At 42.7% G+C, this 19,242-nt stretch overlaps 1 protein-coding gene and 1 long non-coding RNA gene across 3 annotated transcripts in view; one reads left to right on the top strand and one right to left on the bottom strand.

The window, feature by feature from the left end:
• Positions 1-770: 770 nt before the first annotated feature.
• On the bottom strand, positions 771-10,219 carry LOC144261096 (uncharacterized). The gene is made up of 5 exons (XR_013345149.1): positions 10,161-10,219; positions 6,884-6,976; positions 6,706-6,767; positions 6,102-6,138; positions 771-1,150 (listed from the first exon to the last, which is right to left on the bottom strand). It is a non-coding gene; the product is annotated as an uncharacterized LOC144261096 (long non-coding RNA).
• Positions 9,832-19,242, top strand: part of SDCBP (syndecan binding protein) — a 31,420-nt gene continuing 22,009 nt past the window's right edge. For both annotated transcript variants that reach the window (XM_077810240.1, XM_077810239.1), the window contains exon 1: positions 9,832-9,989. The gene's annotated coding sequence lies outside the window, so the exon portion shown is untranslated. The remainder of the gene's footprint in view (positions 9,990-19,242) is intronic.

The following is a 19,242-nucleotide window of genomic DNA, read 5'->3' as shown; positions in this document are numbered from 1 at the left end:
CTGGCTATTCCTTATGACCCTATTATCCTCTATATGCTTTCAAATTAATTGTTTAATTTGTTCCAATATCTTTCCAGATATTGAAGTTAGGCTGATTGGTCTATAATTTCCCAGGTCCAATTTAGTACCTATCTTTAAAAAGGGGAACATGTTTGCCCTTCTCCAGTCCTCTGGACCTCCCCCATCCTCTGGGAGTTTTCAAAGATAATTGCTAATGGTTTTGAGATTGCTTCAGCTAGTTCCTTAAGTATCCTAGGATAAATTTTATTAGGCCCTGCTGACTTGAATACATCTACCTTATCTAAATATTGTTTACCTGTTCTTTCCCTATTTTGGCTTCCGTTCCTTCCCCCTTGTTAATATTAATTGTGTTGAGTATCTGGTCACCATTAACCTTTTTAGTGAAGACTGAATCAGAACAGACATTGAACTGATCAGTCTTCTTTATGTAATTTTTTATTAGCTCTTCTTCCCTACTGAGTAGAGGATCTATACTTTCCTTCATCTTTCTGTTGCTCCTTTAAAGAACCGCTTCTTGTTGCCTTTTATCTCCCCCTTGCTAGGTGTAAGTCATTCTGTGCACTAGCCTTTCTGATTTTGTCCTTACGTGTTTATCCAATTCTTCTATACTCCTCCTTAGAAATTTTTCCATGTTTCCACTTTTGATAGTATTCCTTTGCAAGGACTTGACCTACTAAGGCCCAATAAGACTGATGCATGACTTCTGGTAAGTTTATTAACATGTAGATTTTTATTTTTATTAATGGGTTTTTTCTGTCATGTTTTTACTTTAAGAATAAATGTGCTTGCTTACACAAAGGCTGGGTAGTAATTTATGACTGCTGGCAGTAACAGAAGAGAGAGCCAACACAGATGCTGGCCTGTTTAGACAGCCTGGCTTGCTGAGGATATCGCAGTGTAAGCAGGGAACTGCATAGCCTCAAAAACTCGGAGAGGGAGGGAGAGACAGACTGACCCAGGTCTCTACCCAAGAGAGGTATTCGCTGAGGAGCCTGGAGCCTAGACTCTGTATCCTCAAGAGACCATGGATGGGGAATACAGGTGCACTTGCTCTGGACTGGGTTCTCCATTTGGTTCTCCATAATTCCAAGCAATATGAAATATAACTTCTGGACAAATAGTTTCCCCTCTGTCAAATAAGCAGATTTTAATAACATTTAGCATTACGATTTTACAACTTTTGTTTTTAAAGGATTTTATTGTGCTTTTATTTTTTTTTCCGTTGGCAGCTGGTAGCAAAGGGAGTCTACTCAATCCCTGATCTTTGATATTGGCAAACAGTGATGCAAAAGATCAGGATTCTAGTAAGTTTCACTTCAGAACAAATTGAAAAGAGGGAGCAGCTGGTGAAGCAGAAGCAAACTACAAGTTGGTGAAAGAGAGAACACAAATGAGAAGTAGCAAATGACACAGAATTGGAGAAGTGGACACAAAATGTAGCATGAAGAGAAGGGTTATGGCTAACAGTTATTGCATTAAAAGTGTACTCTTAAAACTTGGGCAATATCATTTGTTTAAAGATAAGGCCCCCATTAAAACAGCATATTTAAAAAATAACTTTCATTAGTTTCAAGTGAATAAGTAAAAGCACTCAGTTGAACAGAGAAGTAGTTTTTAAAAAGTCAAAATTAAAAAACTCACAAAATGGTAGCTATTAGTATGAAAAAAATTACTGCACAGTGAAGAAGTTATGTAAATTACCAACAGAAAATTATCCTAATCTGCTCCAAACATGTGACAAGCCATGTTGTATTACTCCAGCAGATGGAGCAGGAATTCAGAAGCAGCCTTTCTTTCAGTTTCTCCACAAATTTAAAAAGCAACAAAAAATTCACAGCTAAATTGTCCTTTGTCCAAACTAAGTACACTGCATTTTGCTATTGTGCAGTTGTGTGTAAACAAATTATTCTGTCCCTGTAAACATCACTAGAACTTTTTGTATCTCTCTCTTTTTTTTTTAAAGTTGGTAAAGGCTGTAGAACTAGCACTTAGCATGCTTATATCATGCACTGAAGGGAGAGACTTCAACCAAAGGAAAAGGAGGAGAGAGGAAAAAACATACTGAAAGAAGAGGGAAGAGAATAGAGAAATAAAAACTAGATGTTGGAAGAGAGGTATATTTTATTCCTAACCTGTTCCTACACATAATGAGGAGACATGAAAAGAGGGGGTAGAAAACAGAAGAATAGAAACAGATGGAAAGTTTAGATAGGTGAAATTATTTTCTTTACAAATTGGTGTTCACATGGGTGTTCCTGCAGCCATACCATCTAAGGCTTCTGACCTCCTAAATGAAACAGGTTTAGTTTGGTCAGTAATTAGATGGCAGATTTCCAAGAAAAACCCATGAGCTGCAGAAAGTACTGTTAATATAGTGTTCTTCCCTCTTCTCTAAGTCAGTATTGAGACAGTGCTCTGGGAAAGTATATAGGGTCATTATGCTACTGATGTGGGGGGCAGGGGGAGAGCACTGAGTTATAAAATGGAGGTTCTGACCACTTGTAGAACCCATGGCACTTTTCATAAGAGTTGCAAAGTCCCAGTGTCCTAGATGAATTCCAACTCACTTAATAACATTCTAACTAAACCACTACTGCATTTTCAGCTGAATATAGTGTAGCACTACCTGCAGGATACAGAGAAACACTCAATTATTCCATTTTATTTAGAGATTTTTTTGAGGGCTACATTATAATGATCTAATCTGACTTCCTGCCCAGTATTTCCACCATCAGGCCCCTAACTTCTGTTTGATCTTTTAGATAGACATGTAATCTTGATTTAGAGATTTCAAGAGACTGAAAATCTACCACATCTGTTTGTATGTTGATCTAATGGTTAATTACCCTATTACGAATGTGAGCTTTATTTCAGTGCTAATTTGTTCAGTTCAGCTTCCAGCCTTAGCACATTAAAACATTAACTTAAACAAGGTAGGAGATGGAAAAGTCATATTAGCTCATTCAGTCACTATCCCTTCCAGAGGAACCCCACCTGTGATTTAGTTACAGAAAAGGCACAATAAGCCCCTCTATGTATAAGTGCAGAGCTTCACTCCACCCACTTCCTGACTTCTCTTTCCTGTCTCCTCTCACAGGGAATAAATCAGAGTTGTGTGATGAAAGAGGCTGTTGTCTGTAGGGCCCCTGCCTCATTTGTTGCAGGAGTTGGAAGGCATATTATATCTGAAGTACTGGGGAAAGGCAATTATGGGCCTGCCCAAAATTAAAGGCCCTCAACTAAGAAGTATGCACCACTAAATCCAGGCTTCAGTTGATTATAGAGGGCCACAGATAAAAGAAAAGGAGCAGGAAGAAGGTCAGCAGTAACAAATCGGGAATCTAGAAGGGAACACCAAGCAAAGAACCCCAGACAGAGTCCACTGCTCTTCAAAGGCAGCTAGGGATTCAATGGATGCTACTTGGAGGAACTCTCCTGGAGGCATGATCATATGAGGAATCAGAAATAGGCCCCAGAGTTGCAGAGCACCACCCCCATCCAGCTGTCCTGGCCAGTGCCAGGAGGAGTTTGGCAAGGAGGTCCCATGACTTTATGGAACCATGCATAGGATGTGCATTCATCAGGTGGTGTGAGGAAAAGTATAGCCAGAACTTCAGCAAGAGGTTCTAAAGTTGGGAAGTATGTAGCATTTGAAGTACTGGGGACAGGTGCATCTAGGTCCACCCAAAACTAAAGGCCATCCACCACAATTAAGTGAGAGGAACCACCAACACCAGGCTCCAATTAATTACAGAGGACAACAAATGAGAAAACAGAAATGGGAGTGAGGTCAAAAGTTGAAAAATCAACGAACCAGATAGGGACACTGAGCAGAGAACCCTGGACAGCACCCACTGTCCCTCAAAGGTGTCCAAGGAATCAGTGGACACTGCCCAGAGGAACTCAGCCTAGAGACATGACTGAACACGGGAAAGGAAATAGGCCCCAGTTACAGAGAAACCACCCGTCTAGCTTCCTCCACCTGGTGTGATGAATGGCTATGTTGGCCAGTGCTAGGAGGAGGTTGAAAAGGCTGTTCTGCGACTTTGTGGGCCCATGGATGGGATGTTCATAAATCAGGTGGTAGGGATGCAGCCAGAACCTCTGTAAAAATCTGGAGTCAGAAGGTGTGTACTGACCAATAAAGTGCTGCAGAATGCTAATTTCTCAGGGGAAAAAAAACAGGCTATAGGCATCTCAAACTGGGTACCAAAATTCATATAATTTTTTTTACTTTAATCTCTCTGTGTCTCGGTCCCCATTTGTAAAATGGAATAATACTCCCTCATCTCATAGGGCTGCTCTGAAAATAAGTTCATTAATGTTTGTGAAGCACATTGATAAGCATAATAGAAAAGCCCATGAGGAAATTAATAATTCTGCCATTAAAGCCAGGTTGAATAGTGTGCAGTAAATAAGTCATATGGCTCCTTGTTGAACAAGGAGAAAACTGAACAGCTGCTCATTCAGTTAGCACTGTCCCTCCTTGAAATGAGCCAGAAGTGGAAAAAATAGCACATGTTCATGTGATTAAAGAATGTATCATCACGGATATGCACAAGAGGGCCAAATTAACATTGCACAAGCAGCCTTAGTCTGGCATTTCCTAACGTTTGAGTGCTTGATTTTGCAACCTTAATAATCTTTTAATGTAGGTTTTTTTTAATAATTGTATCTGCCACATACATGCTGGATCCCTCTCTGCCATATGCAAACAATGTATATGGCAGAGAACAAATGTCTTTGTTCTCTGTAGAGTCCAAGTGACTCTTCACAACTGTTCGCTGCTGGATGGTCAGAGAGCTTTCTCATGTGCAAAGTAGAGTCTATTTCCAGTTTCAGGGGGAAAATGCCCGCATTACCTGCCATAGATTATTTTATTAGGAATTCTTCAGCTTCTGATGACTAGTTATTTCCCCACGGGTAGAGTCTGTTATTCTCCGGATGTTAGCACAATAACAGGGTTTGTTTAAAAAAGTATTTCAACAACAGAAAAATTACCAAGCTATTGGTTGCAATTTAAGTGAACAAAAAACTGATGACTTCACCATGTGTTTGCTCTGCTCTCAAACAATAGATCTAATTCTGTAACCCTTATTCAAGCAAAACTCCCGTGAACTTCAATGACTAAGAAATTAAGGACTCCTCTCCATAAACAGTTAATCTGAAAAGCAACCAGTCCTACTTGATCTTGCTATTCAAAACCAAAGAAAACAATATCATATTAGAGTTTTAAAAATGCTATTTTTACATGCTATTTTTAGTTCTACATCAGCTCAGTTAAATATACCCTTAAAAATACTACATTTATCTGATTTGTGCGCTAGGGTAAAGAGTAACTACTCAGGAGTAACATTTGCAAGTCCTCCCCTTTTGAACTGTTCACATACACTAAAAGCATTTTAACTGCATTTTGTTGCATTTAAAAAAAATAACAGAAGTCTATTTCTAGCTATTTAGATGATGTTCTGGTCCTGTCATACATACAATGAGAATATCTATTATATTAAGCAAGATAAATGGTTTTTTTATCTCAGGTTGCTAAGGTACTGATCCCTATACAAATATTTTCAAAGTATGTGAGGCTTGTTAAGTTATAGTTGTTAAAGACACTCCCACTTTTTCCTATCTATCTTCTTTTCTTATTCTCCAATTCAGGAAAGGTCACTGCACAAGGCCAATTCAGAACAGCAGAAACTAGCAGAAGCTAAAACAGTAAAGGCATTTAAAAAATGTTCAACTCCTCCCCCAAAAAGAACCGGTCCATTTTGAAAACTTTGAAACAAAACAATTTAAAATTTGTTCACAAATATAGGTTTTCATTCTCCAGCCAGCTCTATGAATTACATTGGTGGTGATGAATTTTGAGTTTCCTCTATGAATTTATAAATATTATGTATGATCTGGTTACTCTGCGGTTTACTGTATACATATATTGAGTTAATTCAATAGCAGGATTGTCAGGAAATGCACCCAGGAAAGGGGAGATGGATCTCAATATACACCTCTAAGCAAACACTTCAGGAATGATACAAGAGCCATCGGCTTGGATGTGCTATCTCTGAGCCTGCAGAACTCACCAAACTGATGTTGGGCAGCAAGTCCAAGTTCAGGAAACTGTGAACAAAGAACCATAGCAGGAATTAAAGGCACCCACACTCCCATAAGGACTTACCTAGGTTTTTGGAAACTGACACTCAAACCCACTCACCCCTCCTCCCCCAACCCATCCCTGAGATTAGGAGCCCGAGGTAAAATAGGCATGCCTAGGACACTAGGTATGATAGATACGTAAGTACCCCTTGTGGTGGTGTAAAATTCTGTCTTTTATGCTATGCTTTGTTCCTCTGGTTAAATAATCGATACTTTTGTTTAAAAAGGCAGTTCCGGGTCACTGTAACCCACTGGTCACAGATTCCTAAAGGAAAGAACCACAAGAACCCAGACCTGCTGGGAAGGCACAGTTGATCCACAGGGTACTTCAACTCAGGACCTGGTCTAAAGCAATGAGAATTGTGTGATTCTCTCCTAAAGACAGGTAAGGAAACAAGGCCTGAGACCACTAAGACTGCACTTGAACAGACCAGAGGTTCAGCTAGCCCTGTAACCGTGAATATACATACATACTACCTATGTGGTCCACTGCCTGGAGGGTTTGGCCATTCAGTGTGATAGTAGGCTTACATAAGGCTTTCCTGGTGCAGGCTGGTACATCGCTTCTGTGTTCTTGATGTTGATTGTAAGACCTAAATTGTCATAAACCAAAGAAAAATAATCCAAAGTCCACTACGTCAGACTCAGATTTAGCATTCAGGGAACAGCCATCAGCAAACAGAAGATCATGAACAGCCACTTCCTGTACCTTTTTGTCTTCTCCTATAGTCTCCTCAAATTGAAGAGCTTGCCATCAGTCTGGTATCTGATGCCAGTCCCTGGTGTCAGTCACAAAAGGCATCTGGAAGCATGGCAGAGAACATCATACTGAAGAGGGTTCTCCTACCTCAGCAATACACTGTCACATGCAGTTCACATTGATGATGAAACCAACACCAGATTTGCCAAAGCAAGCATAGCCTTTGGCAGAATACGTGTAAATATGTGGGAGCGTAGAGACATCAGTCAAACAAAACTGAAGGTCTACAAAACCATTGTGTTCCCAACTCTGAGGTATGTATGCAAAACCTGGATGGTGTACAGATGCCATGCTATGAAGCTGAATCACTTTCACTTCACATGGGCTGTCTAAGGAAACCAATGATGGCAAGACAAGGTACCAAATACTGAAGTTCTCATATGGGAAGGCATTCCAAGCATCCCCACACGGTTGATGAAGTCACAGATGAGATGAGTAGGCCATGTCACCAGAATGTCTGGCAGTTGCTCATCTAAGATCTTTTACGGCAAGCTAAAGGAGGGAAAGCACTCAGGGAAGCCAGAAGACACATTTCAAGGACTCCGTCAAGTTATCCTTGGGGAGCTTCAACATTGACCCAGAGTTTGGGGAAGCTCTCGCTCTTGCTAATGTAGAGTCCTGCTGAAATGAGAGGGGTTGCAGAGAGACCCATCCATTTCAGATCAGATTACAGGATTGGGGCCTTAAAACATAAGGTTTTTGGTTGTTCGGTTTTTTTTTATGGAAGGCATTGTGGACCCAATTCTTGGTTCTGTGAAAGTGGCAAAACTCCCATTGACTAATGGAACTAGGCTCAGAAATGTGTCTTAACTTGGTTTTATGAAGCACATAATTGTATTATTGATTATTTTTGAGTACACAAATTTCAAACTGCACTATAATGCCTTTCATTTAAGTTTTGTGGACAATACTAAAGCCCCAGTCCTACAATGAACTTGGTGTGGGTGCAAGGGTTTGCCAGCACTGAGCTCATTATAAGGTGGAGGCCTAAATCAGCTGCAGCTTGCTCCCTTGGTATGCTGAACCTGGTTTACTTTAATATTTCTGGATCTTTCAGTCCACATCTTTTAAACAACTAATTGTGGTCACATTCAAAGCTAGAAAAGCAGTAAAAGAATCATTATCTGTCTTATTATTATTATTTGTATTACTGTCATGGATCAGGACCCCATTGTGTTTAGGATGACCAGACAGCAAGTGTGAAAAATCGGGACGGGGTTGGGGGGGTAATAGGAGCCTATATAAGAAAAAGACCCAAAATCAGGACTGTCCCTGTAAAATCGGGACATCTGGTCACCCTAATTGTGTTAGATGGTATACAAGCACAGAACAAAAAGATGGTCCCTCCCTTAAAGATCTTGCAATCTAAATTAGTCTTCCAAGTGACAATATGAATGTTTCTGAGAATAATAAACAAATTAAATCCACAAATGCTTTCTTTCAATGATGAGGTGAAGCCAAGTGCCATATCTAGCCACAAATGAAACTGTCTACAAGACGACAGCAACAAAAAGAGCAACTGAAGTCCCTCCTATAAGGAAGTGAAACCACAAACACAACCAAGAACAGTGCGTAAACCATTTAACAGATTACAAAAAAAAAAAGAAAGAAATGGAAAGAGAAACACTGAATCATATGGGCACGCAGCTGCTGACTTGAGAAGATAAAAACATGAGTAAAGAAGGCACATATACGACAAAAGACTGAAACCCCCCCACCTTTATTCTAGAGAGTGAACACACGTAATATAAATAAATATGGCTATGGTCTGTGCTATGAAGCTTTCATATACTTTGGGAAAAGCTGCAGTTTTCACTTGTGCTTCCTCACTTGAGATTATCCCAGACTTCTGGCTATTTTAAAAAAAAACAAAAAACTTCACAGTATGCACGACTGTCACATGCTTTAGTTTCTTGTCAGCCCCATGCCAAAATCATACCTCAAGGCTATGAAAGTAGAAAGGCGTAATTCAGGGCCCTGACACTATGTAAAATCAAGTTTCAGAGGGGTAGTTGTGTTAGTCTGTATCAGGAAAAACAACCAGGAGTCCTTGTGGCACTTTAGAGACTAACACATTTATTTGGGCATAAATGTTTATGTATTTATTTATGTATTTTTCACTCCATGCATCTGATGAAGTGGGTTTTAGCCCACAAAAGCTTATGCCCAAATAAATTTGTTAGCCTCTAAGGTGCCCCAAGGACTCCTTGTTTGTTTGTTTTTAATGTACAACCAGTTCTCTTGTTCTCAGCATGACACAGGGGCCTTGATGAGGAGTTTCATTTCTTTAATCAGGACTGTGCTGTATAAATGAACTCAGGTTAACCGCATGGTCAACTGAGTCCCCTCCAGGGCAGAGGCGCTGGAACAATTTTTACAGAAAGGGTGCCGAAAGCCAGAGAACAAAACCGTAACCCTGTAAACGATGGGAACCACTTCAACCCCAAGGGTGCTGCCCAGCTGCCCTACTTCCAGCACCTATGGGCCAGGGTCTCCGGGCGCCCCGCGGCTTGTCACGGGCCGGGGCTACCGACGGAAGTGGGGAATCATCATGCCGCTGAGCCAGCAGCTCCGGTCACGGGCTGGGGAGAGGGGGTCCGTGTGAGGGACCTGGGGGGCGCTGGGGTGGGGCTCGAGGGCCGCGTTGCTGGGCACGGGGCAGGGGGGCTGTAACACCGCGCTAGGCGGGCACCGCCCGGCGGACCAGGCTGCAGACAATGGGGTTCGGGCGTCCCCCGCCGGCTCCGCCACCGCCAGGGCCGCCCCTCCCCCGCAGATCGCCGCCCAGGCCCTTTGCAGACGCTCAAGGAGGGCGGGTGCCGGCCCCGGCACGACGGACGGGGGAGGGAGCAGGCGCTTCCCCCAGCGGGCAAAAGACTCCCCGCCCTCTCCTTCCGCCGTGTCACGGGGCCCCGAGGGCGGCGCATGCGCACAGCAGCGCACTCAGCCGTTGTTCCGCAGCTTCGGTCGCCGCTCCTTCTGCGGAGCCGCGTCGCCAGGAGCCGCCGCCGCCGACAGCGGTCTGGGAATAGCAGCCGCCGCCTCGGCCCGGCCGGTGAGTGTCGGGGTGGGCAGCCGGGCTCTGCCCCTGCGGGAGCGGGGTCCAGGGAGGTATCACCCCCGCCCCCCCGTTCTCCCGGCTCGCTCGCTGCTGCCGCCCCACCCGGGCAGTCGCAGCGGCTGGGGGCCCGGGTACAGAGCGCGCCCCGCCCGGCCCGGCCCTTACCTTCGGGCTGGCGGTGAGCCCAGCGTGGGGCTGGGCTCCGCGCTCCCCCACCCCTGCTCCGCGGGCGGGGAGTAAAGCCCTGAGGGCCCCGCCCCATACACACACACACCGGGTCGGCGGCGGCGGCTGGGGGGGGCAGGAGGCGGGGGGAGCAGGGCATGTCATTTACTCGAACTTCTGCTCCTGCCCCTTGAAGGAGGCAAACAGCAGACCTGGGTACTGTGGAGACCCCACAATGGGAAATCCTGCAAGTCTCCTCCAGCCCCCCCCCCCCCCGAAATAAGGCAGTCCTGGCTTGGGGGTGGGAGGTTGGGGGTCTGAGCTGAGCCGAGCCCCTGCTCCCTTGGGCTCTCTGGTGATTACCCAGTGAGAGTAATCAGTGCTTCGTCTGCTCGGCTCGGTTTACTGGAGAAGGTGGTTTTTTTCTTTTGTATCTTTGGCAATCTTTTACCTCCCCTTGAAAGCGTCGGTGTTACTGGGATAGATCTGGTGCGCTCACAAGACCCGTAGTGCCGTAGCTGGCGCTATAGCACTTCACAAACCATTCAGTGGCTAATTCAGGCTTCTGTGCCATAACTTGGTTAATGCTCTTAGTTTTTACAAACTAACTCACTTTGACTTATCCATGTAGGAACAGATTTTATGGCTAGGATGTCGACAGTGTAGACAGAGTCCTTAACTATCTGCTTGAAAACATGGCTAAAATTGAGATACTACTGTGTATCAGCTTCTTACTTTAGTAATGGTTGGGTAAAACTGTTTGGGATTAGAGTTTTAATTTATAGATAATTTGAACACTATAGAAGATGATGAATAAATACCTACCTGTCTGTAAGTAAGGCTCAACTAACTTCCTTGCAACAATGGTCAGTTAGGATTGCCTATATAAACTAGCTTTTCATTTGTGTACTGGCTGACTGATTTGCTTTTCATTTTCTACTGAGACCACAAGTTTATTTTACCCAGGATCTATAGTAAATATTTATCTATGCCTACATTTTTAGAGGTAGAGATCTTTAGTCTGTGGTTAGTTATCAGCCCTGTTTCCCCCCACACCCCCCTCCCTTTCTTTTATGCTGGTCACTACAGAATCTAAGTTCTATTCAGGTAACCTACTTGGAGCTTCATTATGAGGATTGCATGACTAGGTTATTTGAGCATAAAGCTTTTGTGAGCTACAGCTCACTTCATAGATGAAGTGAGCTGTAGCTCACGAAAGCTTACGCTCAAGTAAATTCGTTAGTCTCTAAGGTGCCACAAGTACTCCTTTTCTTTTTGTGGATACAGACTGACAGGGCTGCTACTGTGAAACATGACTAGGTTTGTTAATCTTCTTGTGCCTTGATAGAGGAGGATGGGCTTGGACTATAGTTGGTTGGAAAGATTGTTTTCTTGAAGGATTACTTTTGTGCGTAGGTCACCAAATTACTCTGAAGATGGTACTATTCTGGATTAGACTGTTTTCCTCTGAAAACTCTAACTCCTCTTCTGAGAATGACTTTACTCTGATTCTCACTTTGTCCTGGATTTGTAAACTAAATTTTTGAGAGAAGGACAGCCTACTTAGTGGGTTGTGGATGAAGATGATTGCTGATATAACTGGGTCCTGACTCGTGAATGTCCTTAATGATGAGAACTAAGGCCTTGCAGTGACACTGGAGAATTGAGTTGCTGCATTCTGCACAAGCTGAAACTTCAGCTTCAAATGCAGATGCTACTAGTTGTAGCAATCCAGAGTGGAGCTGGTGAATATGTGGGTCACTTTTACAAGATATCTTCCTTGCCTGAGAAAGGAGTCACTTAGCAGTAAATTGGAGGTATAAGAAGACATTTTCATCACTGATGCTGCCTTGGACTCCAGACGAAGTGGCAATTAAGACAAGACCATGAGCCTTCGAATCTTTCAAGTGAATAGGTTAGAGATGTCCTTGATGGAATGGGGGAACAGTTGCTTGGTCGGTTCTTCAAAGTGTTTCTCTCTTCCAGCTAGTATAGCTTTGGTCTTGCTGGGTTGAATTTGAACCGGTTACTGATCTCTAGGGATAGAGATGACTTTGGTGGAGTCTGTGAACGAGGGGATGTACAACTGGTTGTCCTCAGTCTGTTGCTCGCAGTGGAGTCTGGAAGATGGATATGAGAGAATCAACAAGATACATCTACAGGCCAGGATTTTGGGAAAAGGGGAGCAATCTGTTTTAATGAAAAGCTTTTTTAAGTCTGCTAGTTCAGTTCCCCTTCTCCCCAAAGAGTCACTTATCTAATCCCCCCCTTTTTAGGTATTGCAGCACATACCAGCATGCAAAATTTTATCAACAAAAATGGACTGAGTCATCTCTGTACAAAAATCAAGCTAAGTGATTGTGTGGGGAGACAGAATCCTTTTCCTGCTCGGTGTTTCTCATAACTTTAAATAGCTGTAATAATAGGGTAGTGATTTCTGTCCATACTTTTGTCATAATATGTTAACCAACAAGCTAGCTACAAGCTACTAAGTCTGTGGTAGAAGATGCCTGCTGTTACACAATGTACTACAATAGCTAATTGCAGTGGGGAGTTTTTTCAAGGTTTTTCATCTTGGTGGCTTTTAATATTTGTATAAATCTGACCATTTAATGACATATTTCAGCTGAATACATGATTTTTTTTAAAATAATTGGAATTTTCGGTCCATTAGAATACCCAATATCATTAAAGATGCTATTTCTTAGTATAATTTTTTTTAGAAGCTCGGACCGAGACCTTCAGTGATTATTGATCTCTGCTGTTGTGGTTGCAGTTAAGGTTTTTTTATGTTTGACTCATTGCAAATTTACATTATAAATAAGAGATTCTCAAACCCTTCCATAATGTGAACCTCCTTGTAGCAACATGCCGCTCCGGCCATTTCCCCATCTCTTTTGTGATTGCAGGGACCACCTCCCCTCCTATTTGTGATCAGGTGACATTGCTAAGAAAAATTATAAGAAAGTGGAGATTCTTTCTCTCTTTATCGGCTTACTTGGTGCAAGCAGAAGTCTGAAGGACTGCTTGCATGAGTAAGGATTTTTCAGGATTTTGTTTGAGCTCATCCACTCTGGCTGTGAGGGGAAAAGAAGACTTAATTGGTTCAGGTTAACGCTGGTTTTAAAGGGAATTCTAAACTGGTTAAATGTACTTTTTTGGCCCAGTGTATTTAAGGCCTTAATGCTGAAGTTGCATCCTCTTCATAGAATATCAGGGTTGGAAGGGACCTCAGGAGGTCATCTAGTCCAACCCCCTGCTCAAAGCAGGACCAATCCCCAATTTTTGCCCCAGATCCCTAAATGGCCCCCTCAAGGATTGAATTCACAACCCTGGGTTTAGCAGGCCAATGCTCAAATCACTGAGTTATCCCTCCCCCCTAATTCAATTGGAACAGCTACAGCAGTGGTTCCCAATCTTTTCAGTGTTGTGCTCCCACCTTCCCCCAGTGGCCGGGACAGGGGATGTGGCTCCTGGGGGCAGGGAAGTGGGGACAAAGTGGGCAGTGTAAGGGGGCTGAGGCTGGGATGGGATTGGGGCCTGTTGAGGATCCATTGCCAGAGGCTGGGGATGGGGCTGAGTACATCTGGGCCACGGTCAGTGGCCAAAGCTAAGGCAGGGCTGGGAGCTGGGCAGCTTCTGGGTGCGGGGCCAGAGCAGGACAGGGTGGTGGTCCCTCCCCACCCCCTATTGGCCTGGGCCCTGCTGTGCCACTCCAGATGTTCCTCTGCACCTCTCTATGGGGGCTTGCCCCACAGTTCGGGGTCCTCTGAGCTAGCGATTTGGGAAATAAACCAACAAGGAATTGGGATTGAGCCTAATTTAAACCATAAACTGTTAAACACAGGTGTAGCATTTAGGTACACTACTGATGCCTTAGAAATAGGTAGATATGCTGTACGTATTGTGCTGTGTAGTGTACAAGGATATTGAATTTTGAGCGGGTTTTTTTCTAAAGCTTGATTATAGTCCAAATTGACATTGTAGGAGCTGTCTGACGGATAGCTAACTGAATCACAAAAATCTGTTAATGATTGGACTGGCATAGGCATGCCTATTGTATTGCTGCAAAATTAGGCTATGCACTCTGGCTAGTGTTAAGATGTATATAAGTAATCTGTTTAAAAGCAGACAAGGAAGTTAACTTCTTTACATAGCAAAGTGAATCAAAAACAACAAGGAGTCTGGTAGCACCTTAAAGACTAACAGATTTATTTGAGCATAAGCTATCATGGGTAAAAACCTCACTTCTTCAGATGCAATCTGTTAGTCTTTAAGGGGCCACTGGACTCCTTGTTGTTTTTGTGGATACAGACTAGCACGGCTACCCCCAATATTTGACAAAGTGAATCAACAGGTTATGGATTAATGACCTGATGATTTAAATCCTATCTTTTAAGTTTGAAGCTGGCACTTGATACTTGCATAAATGAGAACAGAAAGTTTGAACCATGCGTGCCAGATTACGTGGCAAAATCCTCTCTTGACAGTTCATATACTTTTTATTAAGAAAGGAAAGCACAAATAAAAACTTTAGGATCCAGCGTTTCCAAACTTTGTATGGAGTTCCTTTTGACTTCAGTGGGAGTTCATGTGCAGATAATATTCAATAATGTGGCTCCCTGATTCTCAGCCACGTAGTCCTGGCAGATGTTAGAGTAGACCCCCTGCTGCTCTAACTTCCATAAGATCCATTGGAAGATCACATGTGGTGAAATGAGGCTCTGGAAAGTCAATGACCTGCCTCTTTCTATCCTTAGCCTGTGGGTGAAGGGGGTGTTGTGCAGTGTTTCTCAACCAGAGGTCCAGGGTTTCCTGGGGGGCCGCAAGCAGGTTTTAAGGGGTCTGTCAAACAGGGCCAGCATTAGACTCACTGGGGCCCAGAGCAGAAAGGTGAAGCCTTAGTAGCTTAGCTTCATGCGGCTCCCTGTGGCATGGGGCCTCAAGCAGTTGTCATGTTTGCTACCCTCTAATGCCAACCCTGGCTTTTTTATGCAGAAAATCAGTTGTGACATAGGTGGGAGGTTTTATAGCATGCTGGGTTTGGGGTCTTAGAAAGGAAAAAGGTTGAGAACCCCTGGTCTGGCCACTTCCGCCAGCTTTTCACTCATGGTGAAGTTCACTTACATAAGGGGAATTCTCCACTGGCTATTTCTCATTGTTTTAAGGTCACTCACCATTACTAATATGGCACCAAAGTGGCTTTAATGGACAGTAGAATCCAATTGTTTGAATGAGTTGGTCTTATAAACTTCATAGGAGATCAGAAAGTATACAAATACTTAAGTAGCACCCTATGAAATCCATTTTATTTTGGGTTTTTGGTTTTATTTTCTGATTTTGTTTTGTTTTTTCATTTAAGAAAATTCCATCTTTGATTTTTAATCAAATGTTTGCATTAACAGTTAAGTGGTCCTACTATAAATGCATAAAAATGTTCAGAATTGGATTGCAATAGGAAAAAACAATTTTAGGAAAAAAGCGTACAGTTTAAACAAATACTGCAGATATGCAATATATGGTAAAAGTAATACATTTTAAATCACTTTTTGAAGTAGCACTTAGTAATATGACCACACTGACATTGGAGAACAGTAACACAAGAAGTCCCCAGAAGAGCCTCGTAGTGTCAATTTAACTGAATTAATATTTGAATAATTAAAAAATAAGAAAAGCACCAACATAAAATCTGTCCTTGCAGCATTCATTGTTACCATTTTAAATTAAATTCAGTACTTCCTATATTCTGAAGGAAAGCTTAAATTTCAAACTATCAAATCAACAGTTTATTGCTGAATAACATACAAATTCATAAACTTAAATGTTTTTGCCATCTCTGACGGACATTTCCGTTGTGATACATTGTAGTTAGCCTTTTAGTGTTTTCCTCAGAAAGTGATTCCCTCTTGTCTATAAGTAGATTTTATATTTACTAAAACTTTTCTCTGCCTACAGAGCTGACAAGGAAGAAGATGTAAGATAGGGCAACCTCTGCTACTTTAGGCACTCGTCCCTTCATAACCTTCAAATAAGCGCAAAGATCCCATGGATCTGAGGTGGGCTCATGCTGAGTGCTATACAGAAACACCAACCATTGTTCACACAGTTCTGGTGAGGGATGGTTGAGAGGTGGTAGTTTGTTATACTAATCGATGTTTTTTGCATGGCTGGAGTCTGCCTGGAAGTTGCAACTCCTGACATGAAACTGACACAGCAAAGAAGTGAGTTCTCGGAAGCTGCCTGTAAATCCCAGATGCTGACGCGACTCCCCTGCCCCGTGCCCACTGGTCAGTTACCTCCAGTGGCTGCACATAATTCAGCTGTGCAGCCCACCCTGCCTGCCTGTGCTGTGGTCCTAGTGCAGGCATTCTCAAACTGGGGGTTGGGACCCCTAAGATGTCATGAGGTTATTTGGTGGGGGGGGGGGGCGGCGGCGGCATTGCGAGCTGCCAACCTCCATCCCAAATTCCGCTTTGCTCCAGAATTTATAATGGTGTTAACTATATTAAAAAGTGTTTTTAATTTATAAGGGGAGTTTGCACTCAGAGGCTTGCTATGTGAAAGGGGTCACCAGTAAAAAAGTTTGAGAGCCACTGTCCGAGAGCCTGGATTTGATTCTGCAATTCTGTCTGTGCTCGTTAACAGATTTCATAGGACTGCACTTAAGGTGGCACTTCTGGAATTTCATGTTTACCTGTGGAACACTTTTGTTCAACTTAATTAGAAGGACATAACTTCTAATTCAGCATTTTTCAAGCTGGTGACAAGATTAGCTAACACACAAGCTTCTATTAATGAGGGATTTTAACTTCCCTGATAGATGTTGGAAAACTAATTCAGCAAAATATAATGTATCCTGCAAGTTCTTACCATATATAGGGAACAACTTTCTGATTCAAAAAGTTGACGAAACAATGAGGGGTCATCCATTTTGGTTCTGGTTTTGATCAACCGGGATAAATTAGTTGCGAATGTGAAGGTTGTCAGGAAATTGGGAGGAAGTGATCATGCTCTGATAGAATTCAAGGTCCTAAAGAAACGAGGACATGAGAACAGCAAAACACAGACACTGGATTTCAAAAAGGCAGTCTTCAGCCAACTCAGAGAAATAGTAGGCAAGGTTCCGGGGAGAGACCAGTTAAGAAGAAAAAGCATCAAAGGGGGCGGGGGCTGGCAGTTCCTAAAAGATGTAATTCTAGAGGCTCAATATCAAGCTCTTGCAATGCAGAGGAAAGATAAGAGCCACAGGACACCAGTGTGGCAGCACAAGGAGCTTTTTAGGTATCTAAAAACCAAAAGGGATACAAACAGGAAATGGACAGAGGAGCATGTAACTATGGAAATATACATGCGAGTAGCTTGAATGTATAGGGATAAAATCAGGAACGCCAAGACTAAGAAGGGTTTTGAAAAATGTCAGGCAAAAAAGAAAGATCAGGGATGATGTGGGTTTGCTACTCAGTGGAGAAGGTGAGCTGACTATAGAAGATAAGAAGGTAGAGCTGCTGAATACCTACTTTGCTTCAGTCTTCACATATAAAATAACGTGACAGGATTACTGACGAAGTTATCAAAGACAATAAAAGGGAAGGAATGCAGATCAGGCTAAGTAAAGAACATGTCAGAGATCTTCTGACTAATTTGAATGAATTCAATTCAGCAGGGCCTGATACTGTTCACCCCAGGGTGCTGAAGGAATTAGCTGAAGAAATCTTGGAGCCCCTGGAAACTCATGGATGACAGGAGAAAGCCCTTCTCCAGGACAGTGTAGTATTCCTCTTTAAAAAGGGGAAAAAGAAGGAGCTATAGACCAGTCAACCTGACTTTAATACCTGTGAAGCTATGCAAGGGTAGTAAACATTAAATTTGCAAATACTTGGAGGGTGAAGGGGTGATCACTAGCAGCCAGTATGGATTTACTAAAAGCAAGTCATACCAAATCAGCTTGATTCCTTCTTTGACAAAGTAATTGGTTTGGTGGATAGAGGGAATGCAGTGGACATAATACACCTGGACTTTAGCAAGGCTTTTGACACAGTCCCATGTGACATTCTCATAAGTAAGCTGGAGAAATATGGGCTCAGTAGAACTACCATTAAGTGAATACATAATTGGTTAAATAACTGCAAAAAAAGAGTGACTGTTAATAGAATGTCAAATTGGAAGGAGGCCTCAAGTGGGGTTCACAGGGATCTGTTCTCAGTCCAGTGTTACTTAACATCTTTTTTAATGACCTGGATGTAGGAATAGAAAGCATACTGGTTAAATTTGCAGATAATACAAAGCTGGGAGGAGGTGGGGGGTTGCAAACACTTTGGAGGATAGAACTAAAATTCAAAGGGGTCTTCAGTTGGAGAACTGGGCTATAGACAAAATGAAATTCAATAGAGACACATTTAAGGTGCTACACTCAGGGAAGAAAAACCAAATGCACAAATAGAGAATGAGGAATAACTGGCTTTTCGGCAGCAGCACTGCTGAGAAGGATCTGGGAGTTGTGGTGGATCACAACCTTAACATGAGTAAACAATGTGGTGCTGTTGCAAATAAAAGAAAATGCAATTTTGGGTTACATTACCAGAGGCATAGCACTCAAGTCACAGGAGGGGATAGTACCACTTTACTTGGTGCTGGTTAGACCTCAGCTGGACTACTGTGTTCAATTTTGGTCCTGATATAGAGAAACTGGAAAGATTCCAGAGCTGAGCAACAAAGATGATCAAAGGGATGGAATGCAAGCCATATGAGCAAAGCCTGAAGGAATTGGGTATGTTTAGTTTTGAAAAGAGATTAAGGGCAGACATGATAGCAGTTTTCAAATACTGGAAAGGCTTCCATAAAACAGATGGAGAATAATTGTTCTCTCTTGCAGTAGAGGGCAGGACAAGAGGCAATGGGTTCAAACTACAGCATAGCAGATTTACATTAAATCTCAGGAAAAACTGCCTAACTGGAAGAACAGTGGAACAAACTGCTTAGGGAAGTCATGGAATCTCCTTTGCTGGAGGTTTTCAGAAAGAGGCTGGATTAGCTGTATGTCTTGGATGATTTAGACCAGGGGTCTCAAACTCAAATGACCACG

Source organism: Eretmochelys imbricata, chromosome 2 (assembly GCF_965152235.1).
Source record: "Eretmochelys imbricata isolate rEreImb1 chromosome 2, rEreImb1.hap1, whole genome shotgun sequence".
NCBI classification, from domain to species: Eukaryota; Metazoa; Chordata; order Testudines; family Cheloniidae; genus Eretmochelys; species Eretmochelys imbricata.
Note: the sequence above shows the minus strand (reverse complement) of the source record. Positions and strands in the feature narration are given on the sequence as shown.